The following is a 14,631-nucleotide window of genomic DNA, read 5'->3' as shown; positions in this document are numbered from 1 at the left end:
ACTTAATTTTTCAAATACTAGTTATCACTTACATTTACAGTATACTTACATTACAAGAGCAAATTGGGGAAAAAAGGGAGTTGAGAACCCTGCTGTGTTAGATGGGTAGGTCTTAGAAAATGTTTAGCATTACTGTTACAATGGGACACACAGGAATGTGAAATAAAAGTTGAGAGAGCAGTAAGAGAGTAAAGTACAGTACAGTAGTTGTAACATGGATGAAATGGAGAGATGGTGAGACCACTGGCAAATGAAAATGTCCCATTAATGGAGAAAGAAAAATATTTCTATTTATACATACGACCAGTACTACTTGATGCAGCAGAAACATGGGTTTTGACAAGGAAAATGGAGGTTTTGAAAAGGTGACCATAGAATTACAAATATGGAATTGGTATGGAGACGTGGTGCCCATGGGCTGGAAAGACTTGAGATCACAAAGACTAAGATGGCCTGGACATGCGATGAGAAGGGATGAGGATGTGATGGTTAGAAAAGCAGTGATATAAAAGAGACACAAGAAATCTCTGTAACAAGGCCCAGAAAACCACATTAATGGGGACAGATGAATACCTAGACCTGATAGGTGTTCAGGTAAAAAGATTACAGGAGAGACAGTAGTGGAGAAAACTCATTTCACATTGAATACCATAAAAGAAAATAACTTCTGTTGGGTACTTACTAATGCTGTATTCTTGGAGACAATACTGCAAATTACACTGCAAAACCAGTATATTTTTCCTACCTCTTGCAATTTTGAGAGTATCTGTTGAAGATTTAAAAGTCACATTATATATACAGTAGTTAAATAATAGAAAATGTATAAAATAACAAGCATATAGTTAAAAAAAAGTTTAATTCCCAGAGAAGAAATACTTCCCTGGCAATTAACCGTTCACATATTCATATGTTATTTCAACCCTCATAAAAAAAAAAATGACACATGGTTACCTGTTGTCGCCTTGATATTCTGTCCCTACTCTGTAATCAATTTTTATATTGAAAGAACAGAGCTATTTCCTTTAAACATATTTAATGTTTTGTATATGCAAACCATTACCCTCTGGCATCTTTAACTTTGGTATGAAGGGACAACTGATTCAGAATTGACCAAACTTTGATTAACCTACAGATTAGGAGGGAACCTTCCAGTGAGGTATACTAATCTCTCAAACCCTAAATCAGTATGAAGTTTTAATCTTGACACAATTTGGCCCCATCATTGGAGCAGGAAGGCTGAGCCTTAATTGAAGGTGATATTTTGTATAGTAACAACTATTTTCTGCCCTGATGGGAAAAAAAATTAAAAATGGCAAAAATTTCATGCAATGAACAGCTTTATACTTAGGTACCAAGTGATAAAGTCTGGGCAGCTACCAGCAATACCATAGGCTAGGAGACAATCCTGGGAACTATGTACTGTACTTTAATCCAAACCATCGGACAAAAAATTCTTTAAACTCCTGCCTGAAATTCATATACACTATACAGTTGTCTCCCTCCTTCCCCCACTTACATATACTGTACATGGCACATTTGCATTCAAATGGGTTCAAAGTTTTTTTGCAAAAATATGACTCTGAAGGTGCAAAAGCAGAGATGCTACTAATTCAGCCAAAACAAAGAAAATCTGTAGTTCTAATTTCAAGCGAGAACACTACGCATTTAGACTTCAATGAAAAAGAGAAAAAGACAACCATTAAAGTGGCAACCAGATACCAAAACCTAAAAACAACTGATTTGATCTATGATGAAAAGTTCAGAATTCAATCAATAGACAATACGTACCATATTCAACACAAATCCCCTAAAGAAATTTTGACAGAATTTTCAACAATCTTAGCCTATTTAATATAAAGTTATTATACAGATGTAATTTATAAGACAGAATTTAATTACCTAAAATCTTATTCCACTTACGACAACAAACCTCAAGGGTTCATCCTATGGGAGCTAAGATTTTTTTTAGTCCAATGGTCAAAAACATGAAAGGGAAGGTGTCAGCCTGTGAAAGGTGGTCTGTAACCATCCCAAAGGCCACAGACTACCTGCATCTCTGCGACACTGCCCAACAGCAGGACTGGCATCTCACTACCCAGGTACTGGAGAGGGGGGGGTTGCCTACCTCAGTGACCCTTCCCCCTTATGCATTCCCTTCTAGCTGGAGCAGGAGAGGGTGACTTTAGAAAGGGCTAGGAGGTCTCCTGGCCTTTTCTCTAGGAGGAGAAGCTTGGGATTCTTGCTTCAGCTTTTCAAAGGGGGACCTTCCTGATACCAGACAAAATAGATGTTACTTGGTAACAGTCCCCTCTGAAGCCCCAGAAAGCTTGGGTACTGCATGGTGGATCAAGGAGTCCTGGCTGTTTGTACATTTTTTACCCCACCACCATTTACCTTACTCTTTGGAAAGGCAAGAAGATTCCCAGAAACAGCTTATTCTGTTATATGTCCATTCAAAGTAAAATTTTTTCAAAAGAGTAGCACTGACACCCTGTCAAGTTTCCTCAGAACAAAGGATGCACAGTTTGGCACTCTGATATGAAAGGAAAGCAACACCACTCCTCCCCACACCACCAACCTCTGGAACTTTGCCTTCTCATTCTTGGAGGTGACACCTCTGACGGTGAAGTTGGCAAGTTTGTTCAACCAAAGCTCTACTGATTCCATGGCCCCTGATGCCACAGACAGAGACTCTGAAGGGTAGATCATTTGTCAGTCCACAGACTGATAGGTCCTCCTGTAGGTGAGTAGTCACAACATTCTTGGGCACACAGAACTTCATCTGCCATGTCAACAGTGGAGGAAGGTGCTTGATCTGGAGATCACACTGTACACCTGGTCCTAAACATTATGAGCATGTTGTGACCAAGGCAATCTGAATGACACTCTCATCTCAGGATGAGAACATCCAAAGGTGAGCTCAATCAGGCTGTATTCAGAAAAGACAATGGTGTCACCTCCCCAGATAAATGTGATTATGGGCAAGTTCAGTGACCTCACAAAAGTGTCACTCCGCATCAGCCTTACAGGATTTTGGGCAGCGGACCATCAAGTCCTACTAGAGCCCCTAAAAAAACAAGTTAGATCTCTCCAGAAGGAAAGGAAGACATCATCCTATTCAAGTGAATACTAATGGGGGTAGTAGCACACCATCATTACTGAGGGCACAGATCGTTGAATTACAAGCTGATGATAACTTTCAAATGGAACATGCACATTCCAACTGAAGTTATACTTCCCATAAAGCTTCCTATGGTCAACTGAAGCTATCCTCCATGTGCATATTAGGGGGCTGAACAAACCAAAACTGTTTAAGATGCTGCACCATCATACACGGGGCTGAACAAACCAAAAACTGTTTAAGATGCTGCACCATCATACACAAACAGGTTGTCATGATACCTTGGGGTTTACCTTTTCCATGTTAACCTTGTCTTCACCTTTAGTGCACCAAGACCTATTGTGTGTGCTTCACAGGGCAGTGTTCTAGGTCCACTGTTATTTTTAGTGCATACACGTGACATGGTTGTTGGCCTGGAAAACAAGACTGTTCAGTATGCCAATGATGCATACTTGTGGGTGTAGTAAAGTCTCCACTTTTGTGAAATGAAGCTGCCCTTAGCCTCAGTCGGGACAGGGAACTCCAGTAAAACGAAAGCATTATTGATTAGCATATCTCATACAGATTTCCCATCCCATCCTCCCCTTCAGGTAGATGGAACTTTGCTGAACGAGCCTGTAGCTTTAACTATTCTAGGTGTAACCTTTGACTCACATCTAAGTTTTGAGAAACATCTCATGAAAGTTTCAACAAATGCCACACAAAAGTTAGGTATTGTTTAAGGCCTCATATACAGTACTTATAAAGTGATAAAAACAGTGCAGCCTGTTTTAGGTCGCTTGTGCTCCGTTTACTAGAATACTGTTCTCCGATGTGGATGTCTGCCTCTGCCAGAGATTTATCTCTTCTCAATAGAGTGGTTCATGGTGGTATGTTTCTGTTTCCTAATTGTAGTAGTTATGACTTGGACCATCGACAGATAGTCTCTTGTTTGTCACTTTTTCACAAGATGTATTTCAACTTAGATTTTTCACATTCATAATTGATCTCTGATCCCCTTTATCTGCTGAGAGCAACCAGATTCGATGAACAGCAGCTCCAATATGCCGTAAATTTGCCTCGCTGTCAAACTTCTCAGTTCCAGAGGTCCTTTATGCCTCACACTGTTGGTCTGTGGAACAGCCTCCCAGAATATCTCGAATTGGAACTTCAGAAGTTCAAGTGAGGGTGCAACACATTTCTACCCTAATATTATACTCCTTGCATTTTCATACTTTTTTTATCTATTTGCTAATTTATTAATTTATTTTTTTCTCTTTAATTAGTGGGATCTCTTTTTTCTGTATTTCCCTTTGCCTCATATTATTTCTTCTGTACACCATGTTCTTTGGAAGCTTGAATTTCAAGTCAATGGCCCTTGTAGGCTTGTTCGATATGAATAGGTTTCATTTTCTGAATAATAATAGAAATAAAATAATAATGTCTACATTAAGAGATCGCACAAGACCCAAGTGAAAAGGTAGCACCAACTCTACTCTACATACCTTCCACTGGTAGAGCAACCGTTACAGGAGGCTCATTGAAGTTGACCTCCATATTGGGGACAGGGAAGCAACAGCAGATGCATGATCCAAGGAAGATGCTTCAGCTATAGCTAAGTGGTCTAATAATGAAGCAAAAGATGGACTTCCCGGAAATCTGAGAATTGGCCACATCTTCTGCAGGTGCTCCAAATAAGTAGTTGTTGTTTATGATTGAGCTGGCATTATACCAATTAAGTTGTAATCCCAGATGTAGCCAATGCAGTGGGGTAGGAGGTGGTGAGACATGCCGGAGGTGGTGAGACATGCTAGATGCTAGTCACAGTCTCACCTGGAAAGAGCCCAGCATATGTACCTGGTTCATCACTAGAGGAGACTGGGCATTGGTTACCCACCCTCTTGCACATACAGTACCTCCTTCCAATCAAGCCAGAGTGGTATAGGTGGGGGGGGGGGGCAAGCCAAGAAAAAGGCACTGAAAAAATTTGGTGGTGTTGGAGGCAATTTATTTCTTCCTGAAAACACCGGAGAACACTTCTGTACCTCCTCCATTTCTTGCCAAACCTCTTCCTTAACGAAGAGGTTCAGCTTGAACACTCCTCAGGTAAATCAGAACTGCAGTTCTATCCCTGCAAAAAACATACAGTGGCAATCCACTAACAGGGAGGACATATACTTGTCCTTGTCCTTCACACCTCCGTTATTCAGATTTTTTTCATACAACCATGTTAACAAGAGAACAAACAATTCACCATCTTCAAAATAAATTAGTTTCAACAACCTGTCATCTTAGCAAAGCCAGACAAATGTATCTGACAGTGGCTAAAAAAAAAAAAAAAAGTGGTTGCTCTCAGCCTTCCACCATTTAGCCTACCTACCTTGTTACAAAAGTCCAACAACCAATTCCCAATCACTCTAAGGAATACTCCTATATAAAAGACAATAGTTTGTATGCTCTTGGAAACAAGCAATTATTATATAATACAAAATCTAATACAGTACAACAAATAACTAAAAACACAAGAAAATATGGCAATGGTAACGGTATTGTTTACTTTTCACTACTACAACATACAGCATAAATAGTATACTGAATTCATTGATTATTCTATTAATTTTTTTAATTCCTTCTCTTTTGGTAGCGTCCTGTTACTCAGAACTCTTCAAATGGTATATAATCAGTATGCCATACTGCCTTGTCTTTCTGTTTCGTAATTACAACAATTACTATCAACCAAAAATCATTCGTTTTTCAAAAGTTTTTGGGACAGAACCAGTGATATGATTTTTTGATGCTGTGTCAGGTAAGTGGGGTTACCATAGTTTCATAGAAAAATAGCTTCATTTATATGGAGCCACGTTTCACTGATATCTCTTCAAGGTTACATCCACTGATGTTACAGTATTTGAAAAATTTTATAAAGAATAGTTTTTCAAACAGCTTACAAAACCATGGTTAATATAGACTTCATACTGTAGTACGTCCAATTGCCAAAATGACTATTCATATAAAAACATCATATCTGAAGGTACACAGGTTATGAAAACAGAAGAGCCTTGATGACTTAGAAACTAAGTGATGTATAATTATAGCCTTTTCTATCATTTTAATGCAGTTATAATGATTCTGATGTTCACTTAAATCAGAATTGTTTCATAACCATTACTCATTAAACCCTCCTTTAATGTCTTGAAGCAATGGGGGGCTTCAGTGGGTATCCACTTAGCCTAAGAATTTATGATCACGTCAGATCATTACCTACTGAAATACTGTACTGTACTAATGATCGGTCCTGGTCGTTTCGGCCATAAGTCATTTAGGCCATAACATACAAAACAACCAAGACGTTATGTTTAAGGTATTTCGCTTTTATGTTTATGGTATTTACCATCATTATCTTAAGTTTTATGTACATCCCCAAGGGGCTGGTACTAACAGTACCCATTTTGCACGTAAACATGCTTATGGCCTAAATGATTTCTGGCCAAAACGACCCTAACTCCTAATGATGATGATAAATAGTTTCTAATTTACAACTACTGTACTTAGATCAGGTTAAGTTTCTGGTAAACCTGCCTACTTTTGCCAGGTAGGCCATGGTGCCCTACAGAAAGTTAGGATATATCCCTACCTCAAACTGTATAACTGACATTTTCTAAGATCAGTTTGGTAAGGGAATCAAAACAAGGGCAAAGCTGCCAACACCCACCAGGTAGGACCTGGCACCCTAAATTATGTTAGGTTAAAATGCATACCATTATTTCACTTGTTTTAGTTTCCCCAACCCAAAAAAACTGGTTTTCTACTCTGGTGTCCCATTACTCTGTTGTAAGATGGCAGATAAGAGCTGTAATGGTCAGGAATAAATGTTTTAAAGGCCAAATTCAAGCAGAAAACCAAACAACATATTTCATATTCATGCTCAATACAGGTTTAACAAAGGGTCTAACCCTTACCCTACTAATTAGGGAAGACTTTGCTCTATGAAATTCTTCTAACATTGCCTAAAAATTATGCTTGTGGTACTTGCTGGGATAACTTCTACATCTGCAGTGGCCATATTAAAGAATTGGGTCATTCTATATATTAGCTACGTGCCTGTTTTTACCTTTTCAGCTGGTTTTTTCTACACTTTTAGGGGTTCTGATACTGGCGGTGCATCTGTTTGTTGTTGGCCAAATGGAATGTCCCTTTGCCGTGTTTAGTACTGGCCCGGGGGGTGTACCCATACGTTAACAAGTTATTGCACTTGCCGGACGGGATATGAACTGTTCGAAACAGACGTACCCATGCTCTGTCTCATGAAGATCGCGTATGGAAACCCCTTGTTGGATGGACTTCAGGGGTTAATTACAGGTTAATTACACTCGAGCGCCAAAAAATTAAAGGTAAATTCATAATTAGCAACCAAAAAACTGTAGAAAAAGTTAATCTAGAAGGCAGTCGCTGAAGCGGAGCTACTATATAGTTCAACCAAAAGAGGTAAAGGCATATGTGCACTAAATAAATAATATAAAGCCTATAACACTGACTTCGATGGGAAGAAGGTTCAGCGTTAATGGTCTACCTCCATTTCAATCTTTTTCACCAGTTTATTCATTCCACTTAAACCAACTCCACTTACTGGTTACTTCTGTTTTCATATTTTACTAAAACAAATACTGAGTAACTTGAGTAAAATAGCCTAGCCTAAACTTTACTCCACTGCAAACAACGTAAAAGGCCATGCCAAACATAAACCTACATGAAACATGCTTACATTAACCAGGGGTAATTGTCTTACAAAAAATACTTTTAATCGACTAACTTAAACATTTATTAATAAATTCGAGATCTCATAAAATGTAAGTTTCACACTAAATTACTGAAATACAGGGTACAAGAACGTCAGTAAATGGTCAAGTGATAATGTCTGCGTACTCCGAATTTCCACATACGTCTAGGCTACTTAGTACAGTAATTATTACTTTTTACCTTTTAAGACATTATGAAGACTAAATGAATAACTGAACTCAAAACGTGACGGAAAACGATGACACATTTTTATCACAGTGGTCAATTACAAACGACCTTTCGCACAAAACACTGTAAGAAGTCAAACAGTCACTAATTACTGAAACTGGAACTTCTGGAATTAGCTTTTACACTACACTGCTCAACAGTGTTACCAGTGGGAAAAGCAAAAAGGTATCCTGAGATATACCAAAAATTTCTCAAACGTATCCATCTATTTAAAAAATGTATCCAAAATATATCCATTATTTTAATTTAAGAAAACTGCGACATTTGTGCTACTAATAGTATATTTGTATACTTGGATATAACTTGAAGAAGCGTCTTCATCATTCGTCTGGCAATGGGGAACATTTCTTCCAACTTATTTTTAATTCTGTTTCGCATCGTTGTGTCACGTTTTATTGAATAATTCCTCTTGACTACTAGGTAGTGAAAGGCTTTTTAATAATTCACCACAAAAAAATATAATAATGAACACAACGTTAACACTGAATTTAAATAGTCTGCTAGAGTTTAGCAGATTAAGAAGTTTCACTTACCCTTAGTGCATCAAGAGTGATGTTGAAATGTGTAGAGGTGTCTTAATAAATTTCACTTGTTCTTATCATCAAGCAACAACCTGATAGTTCAAATGAAAGTATTTAAACATTTCCAATACATAATCATAAACCGAACTGACGTAATAGAAAATGTAACTTAAAATGACAAAATGAGAAGACCTTTACATTACACAGTAATTTAAATTGTTACCCGCATTCCAAAGTTTCTGTAGTTATGATAACGAAGGATAGTGAAGAAATATTTTGACATGCTGTAATATTAACCTAGTTGAGAGCAGCTGAGTCGAGTGAATCATAGAATCACTTTAGGGTCCCTTGCATGGCAGTGAATATCCCCTCCATTTCCTAATAAAAGTCCATTTAGTGACTGTATTTAGCTTGTTCCTAATATCAGTCTTTATTAATTTGATATGGGAGAAAATTCTCTCCGCTGCAGCCTAGGAGTGCTGGAGGACTAACATATCTAACAGAATATGGGAGAGTTTAAGGAACACACAAGGTTTCCCATCACTATCTTCCATTTTCTTTACTGAATACCAAAATTCATTAGTTATCATATTCAGAATCTTTAATAAGCTGGGGAAATTTAGTCAAGAGAAGAACTAAACTTTTAACAGCACCTGCTCTTGCTACCACTCGGGCACATGCATTCAATAGAAGTAAAATATCACTACAGCTCATTTGCCAGAAGAATGACAACTCAAAACGTGTGTTTTTTGAGTCACTGATACCAGCAGATAGACCGTTCTTTGTTCCATATTGTACTAACCATCAAGTCCCTAGTAGAGTATAGAAAGTTTTAAACTTTAAATTGTTTCTCCTGAAAAATTGCAATTTTGGAGTTATGTCACTCTTCTGTCAAATGAGCGATATAGAGCCTTTTACAGATTTGTCCAGCAAGTTCTATATAAAAATTCAAACACCAAATTTTAAAAACAGCTAACTCTGATTGCAATCTCTTCGCTTTGTTTTCATCATTCAGCGTGGTTTCCATTGTACTTCCAAAGTACCGTTCACTTTCTTTAACAAAATTAGATGAGAATTTATATCAAATAAAGTCACCCATTTGCGTGAGATGATGAGGTTTAATGAATAGAAACCGATAGTTTGATTATATAAGAATTCTATTTATTTTCATTGTACTGTACAGTTATCACTTTCAAGTTAGAATTAGACAAATTCTTATTTGATAATATTCGTTTTCTTGTATGATGCTGTTGCCATATCTGAGTAATATACAATATTTAGTAAAAACTTTGCTTTATTTCTTGCTTTGTTGAAAACTTGATTCAGCAAATTTGTTTTAAAATCAGTTTTATATCCCTGAAAAATATGCAATTCAAGTTACAGCAAACATAACCTGTTCCAGCAATATACAAGAAAAATAGTTTTCTATGAAGATACTGTCTTCTATCTAGATTTGTAGTGTACTACAGTGTTAGTTCCGTGAAACTAACATAAATGTCGGAAACATTATACTGTACACATACTCCATTTGCAAGTAAAAACAGATCTCTGGTAAATGTATAAAATAAATTATTTGGTCATAACGACGGCTAGACCCAAGTTCTGGAAACCAAGAGGGAAACCATGCACTACAGAGCTACCTTTCATACGCTGTTAGTTTTCAAAGGTAAGTGGATTATTTTGTACCTATTGTTTTCAAAAATGTTAATATCCGCTCAGCAAGAAGGGACAGGATCACGTACAAAGGATGTAAAGGGGTTTGAAAGCGAGTTATTGAAGGTTATGGTTGTGTAGACAGTGGATGAACGTAGATTGTAAGATTACGCTTTCGATTGAGTTCGGGACGATTGGGCCGTACTATTTTCGGCCGTGAACCTGTTTTAGGCCGTCACAACTTTAGGCCATATGAAGTTTAGGCCGTAAGACATGGCGGAAGCTACTTGGGACGCCGTGTTTAGTAATAGCCCCTCGGGGATCAAAGTATTATATACACCCATTTCAGCCTGTTTTCCAGTTTGGATGGTACGGCCTAAATGACTTAAGACCGAAACGACGAGGACCCTTTCGAGATTTACTATACTTTTTGTGATTTTGGTAAAAAGGGCCATAATTTATTTGCAAGAAGAGTTTCTCTCTATCTTGACTCCCTTTCACTGTCTTAAGCGCTGAATAGCCGAAATGTTCCAGTTTTTGGCTCGGGGAAAGCCTAACTTTAATAAAAATCTCTCTCGATGTAAAGCAAAGCACTAAGAAAAATGAGTACTCATTTTCTCTTACTGACTTTTAGGGGTTTTTATCTTTACTAATCACCCCCAGTAAAAGCTTGTCATGAAGTAACTGTTCCAATACAGTTAGAGTGGCCCAAACGGGTGAAGCGCCAAAGGAAGGTAAGCCATGGCATATAGGGTAATGTCAGGGTGGCTGCTGCAAATTGGTGAGTTCAAGATAAGTTATGCTAAGTGTTGATGATTACGTCAGGGCACGGAGGACACAGTACGTTTACATAGGTCTAGGTCTCTGCGGGTGCAAGATAGGAGACAAGAGTCCCGCCTGTGAGGTCGAGGTTAGGAGGCAATAGGCTGGGTTCCAGGAAGTATAGTTATGTGGAAGGTGGAAAGCAAAACAAGTCGCCAATGACATAAGGATCACCAATTTAAAAAAAGAAGGTACTCAATTGTGCGGCAGTATTTTATTACAAAATATCATTTATGATATTACAAGTATAAGGAGTAGTTGAGTGTGTCAGGAAAGTGGTTTATGTGTAATTTAAGATTCTGCGTTCTAGCTCTGCTGTAAAGAAGAGTCTCAGTATGTCCAGCTTTTACAGAATTTTTTCTGTGATACTTTCCTTGGATGTAATATATATATATATATATATATATATATATATATATATATATATATATATTATATATATATATATATATATATATATATATATATATATATATATATATATATATATATATTAATTTAATTTAATTAAATCCTTTATTCCAGCTATAAGCCATATGCATTAAATAAAATTTCTGCATGTACATATCTTTACAAAAGACTTTACAGAGAATATTGCATAAATATTCATACCTTCATAAAGTATAATTTTGCATTTATTAAAGACTTTTATTTATAAATATATATGACACTTCTTAGCAGCAATTTGTATATATACATATATATGTATGTATATATAATAAGACACAAATATCAAATAACTTACACCCAAGAAAAAATGTAACTCATAAATCTGCCTATCACTGCATCCAAACCAAGGGTGCAGGTTCGAATCCTGGGCCGGGCAAAAGTACTCATCAGTTACAATTCCCCCTGGGTGTGAGCGATTCCCATGGTGCATTGAATTCGATATTGAGTGATACTTGTAGCTTAATAATTGTGAATATTAAAATTATGCATAAGTGACAAGAAATTCATATTTGTATGTGCATATACGTATGTATATATATATATATATATATATATATATATATATATATATATATATATATATATATATATATATATATAGAGAGAGAGAGAGAGAGAGAGAGAGAGAGAGAGAGAGAGAGAGAGAGAGAGAGAGAGAGAGAGAGAGATTGTAAATGGAAGCCACTCTGCGACGAAGCCACCAGGAAAAGGGCTATTGACCCAGCTTCAAATCCGGTTTTCTCCTGGGCTTATAATAGAACACAAAAACTAAGAAGATTCGCAGGAGAGTTCCTTGGCCTAAGCTGCAACAACCGCTTCCATCTTCCATCACCATTCATACTTTGTGTTGCCTGACGGTTTCGTTGCATTCTTCTGAATGTTGTCTTGAAATGCACTAGTGTTTGCGTGTATATATATATATATGCATATACATATTCAGTATGTGCACATATATGTGCATGTGTGTGCACAGCGTGTTGTATTTACATGTGAGCCGAAGAACGGATTATTAATGTAGAGAATTATATACATTAGGCTACATGCACAACCTAGCACACAGCACACACACACACACACACACACACACACACATATATATATATATATATATATATATATATATATATATATATATTATATATATATATATATATATATATATATATATATATATATATATATATATATATATATATTATATATATATATATTATATATATATATATATATATATATATATATATATATATATATATATATATATATATATATATATATATATATATAATGTGTGTATAAAGATGAAATGTGCGTATAATGTGAAATGTCTGCACACGCATGCATTTTCACATAAGCACATGCATAGACTCACAAGCGGAAAAATTCAAACATATCAATCTCTGTTTTACGCTCAGAACTGGCAATAACAAACCACAGACATTCTTTGCGTTACCAATCGCTCCGAAATGTATCACCACAGGACCACGTCCATGGATAATAGGATATGATTGTGGATAGGGCTATGGATAGGATAATGATGAGAGAACTTCAACCTCGATGACGTATGCAACCCTGAAATAGGGGGAAAGTGTTGACGGTAATGAATGCTGTTACGCTAAGACTTCGGAGTTGTGTTTACCTTCTTGTTGTCAGTTATGTCTGTGTGGGTGATCGCGCATGCGTCTATGTTTTTCTTCTTCTTCTTCTTATTATTATTATTATATTATTATTTAGAAAATTAACCCTGTTCGTATGTAACACGCCCGCAAGGACCACTGACTTGAAATTCAAGCTTCCAACGATGTAGTTCAGTTGAAAAAACATTAAGTATATATACCTTAGTTTTACCAGACCACTGAGCTGATTAACAGCTCTCCTAGGGAAAGAAGTAACAGAAGGTAACAGGAAATACAGAAAGGAGAGATCTGTTATTAGAAAGGAAAAATAAATTAGCAGATTAATAAATAGATAGATACAAATGTAAGTCAATTATTTTTTCATCCATCTTACTTTCCACCCTCTCCTAACAATTGATTCATGGGACAACTGCGAGGTTTTCCTCCTGTTACAACTTTCAAACCTTTCTACCGTCAATTTCCTTTTCAGCGCTGAATGACCTCATAGGTCCCAGTGCTTGACCTCTGGCCTAAATTCTATACTTTATTCTATACTGTTTCCTATGTTAGACTGTAAGAAAACGAGTTTGAAACAAGGATTTAAAAAAAATGGCTGAATAGACAATGGAAGTTAATTAAGACTAACATTCAGTTCTACGATACAGCCATCTGAAATAACGGTTGACTTGAATTTTATTGTTACTAGACTACACTTTCGTTCTTGGTCCTTTGAGCAACTTTTAAACGACTTAATTGAAGTCGAGTTCAAACGACAATGAAGGTGCGAAGGACAGTGACCTATATTCACCTTTGCACCTGGAAAAAATATTTAAAACAGTTTTTACTGCTTCTCTTTACGATCACCTATGAACGCTATCAAATGCAAACATCAGCCACTCGTCATTCTATTCATGACCTCACACACATATATATACAGTATATATATATATATATATATATATATATATATATATATATATATATATATATATATATATATATATAAAATGTGTGTATGTACTGTACGTATGTATAACTGAATCACGAAAATCCACGAAGGAAAGAGAAACAATGGAGTGCTGCAAGGCCTTTCGACTTATAGTCCTTTACTATGATATATGTATATATGTATATATATATATATATATATATATATATATATATATATATATATATATTACTATGATCTTGTATATCTTATTATTATCTGTTTGTATTCCAAAAGGGAGAGGAATTCTCTCTGAAAAATTATATATATATATATATATATATATATATATATATATATATATATATATATATATATATATATATATATATATATATATATATATAATTTTTCAGAGAGAGAATTCCTCTCCCTTTTTAGAATACAAACGGAGTGATAAAGTATACAAGAATATAGTAATGATAAAAGTAAAAAGAATTACCTGTAAATAAATAC

At 36.0% G+C, this 14,631-nt stretch overlaps 1 long non-coding RNA gene across 1 annotated transcript in view; it reads right to left on the bottom strand.

The window, feature by feature from the left end:
* LOC136830207 (uncharacterized) overlaps positions 1-8,272 on the bottom strand; it is a 71,557-nt gene extending 63,285 nt beyond the window's left edge. The window contains exons 1-2 of the long non-coding RNA XR_010850595.1: positions 8,078-8,272; positions 683-766 (exon numbers count right to left, since the gene is read on the bottom strand). This is a non-coding gene — a long non-coding RNA (uncharacterized lncRNA). The remainder of the gene's footprint in view (positions 1-682; positions 767-8,077) is intronic.
* Between the last annotated feature and the right edge of the window lie 6,359 nt (positions 8,273-14,631).

This window comes from Macrobrachium rosenbergii, chromosome 46, assembly GCF_040412425.1.
Source record: "Macrobrachium rosenbergii isolate ZJJX-2024 chromosome 46, ASM4041242v1, whole genome shotgun sequence".
NCBI lineage: Eukaryota > Metazoa > Arthropoda > Malacostraca > Decapoda > Palaemonidae > Macrobrachium > Macrobrachium rosenbergii.
Note: the sequence above shows the minus strand (reverse complement) of the source record. Positions and strands in the feature narration are given on the sequence as shown.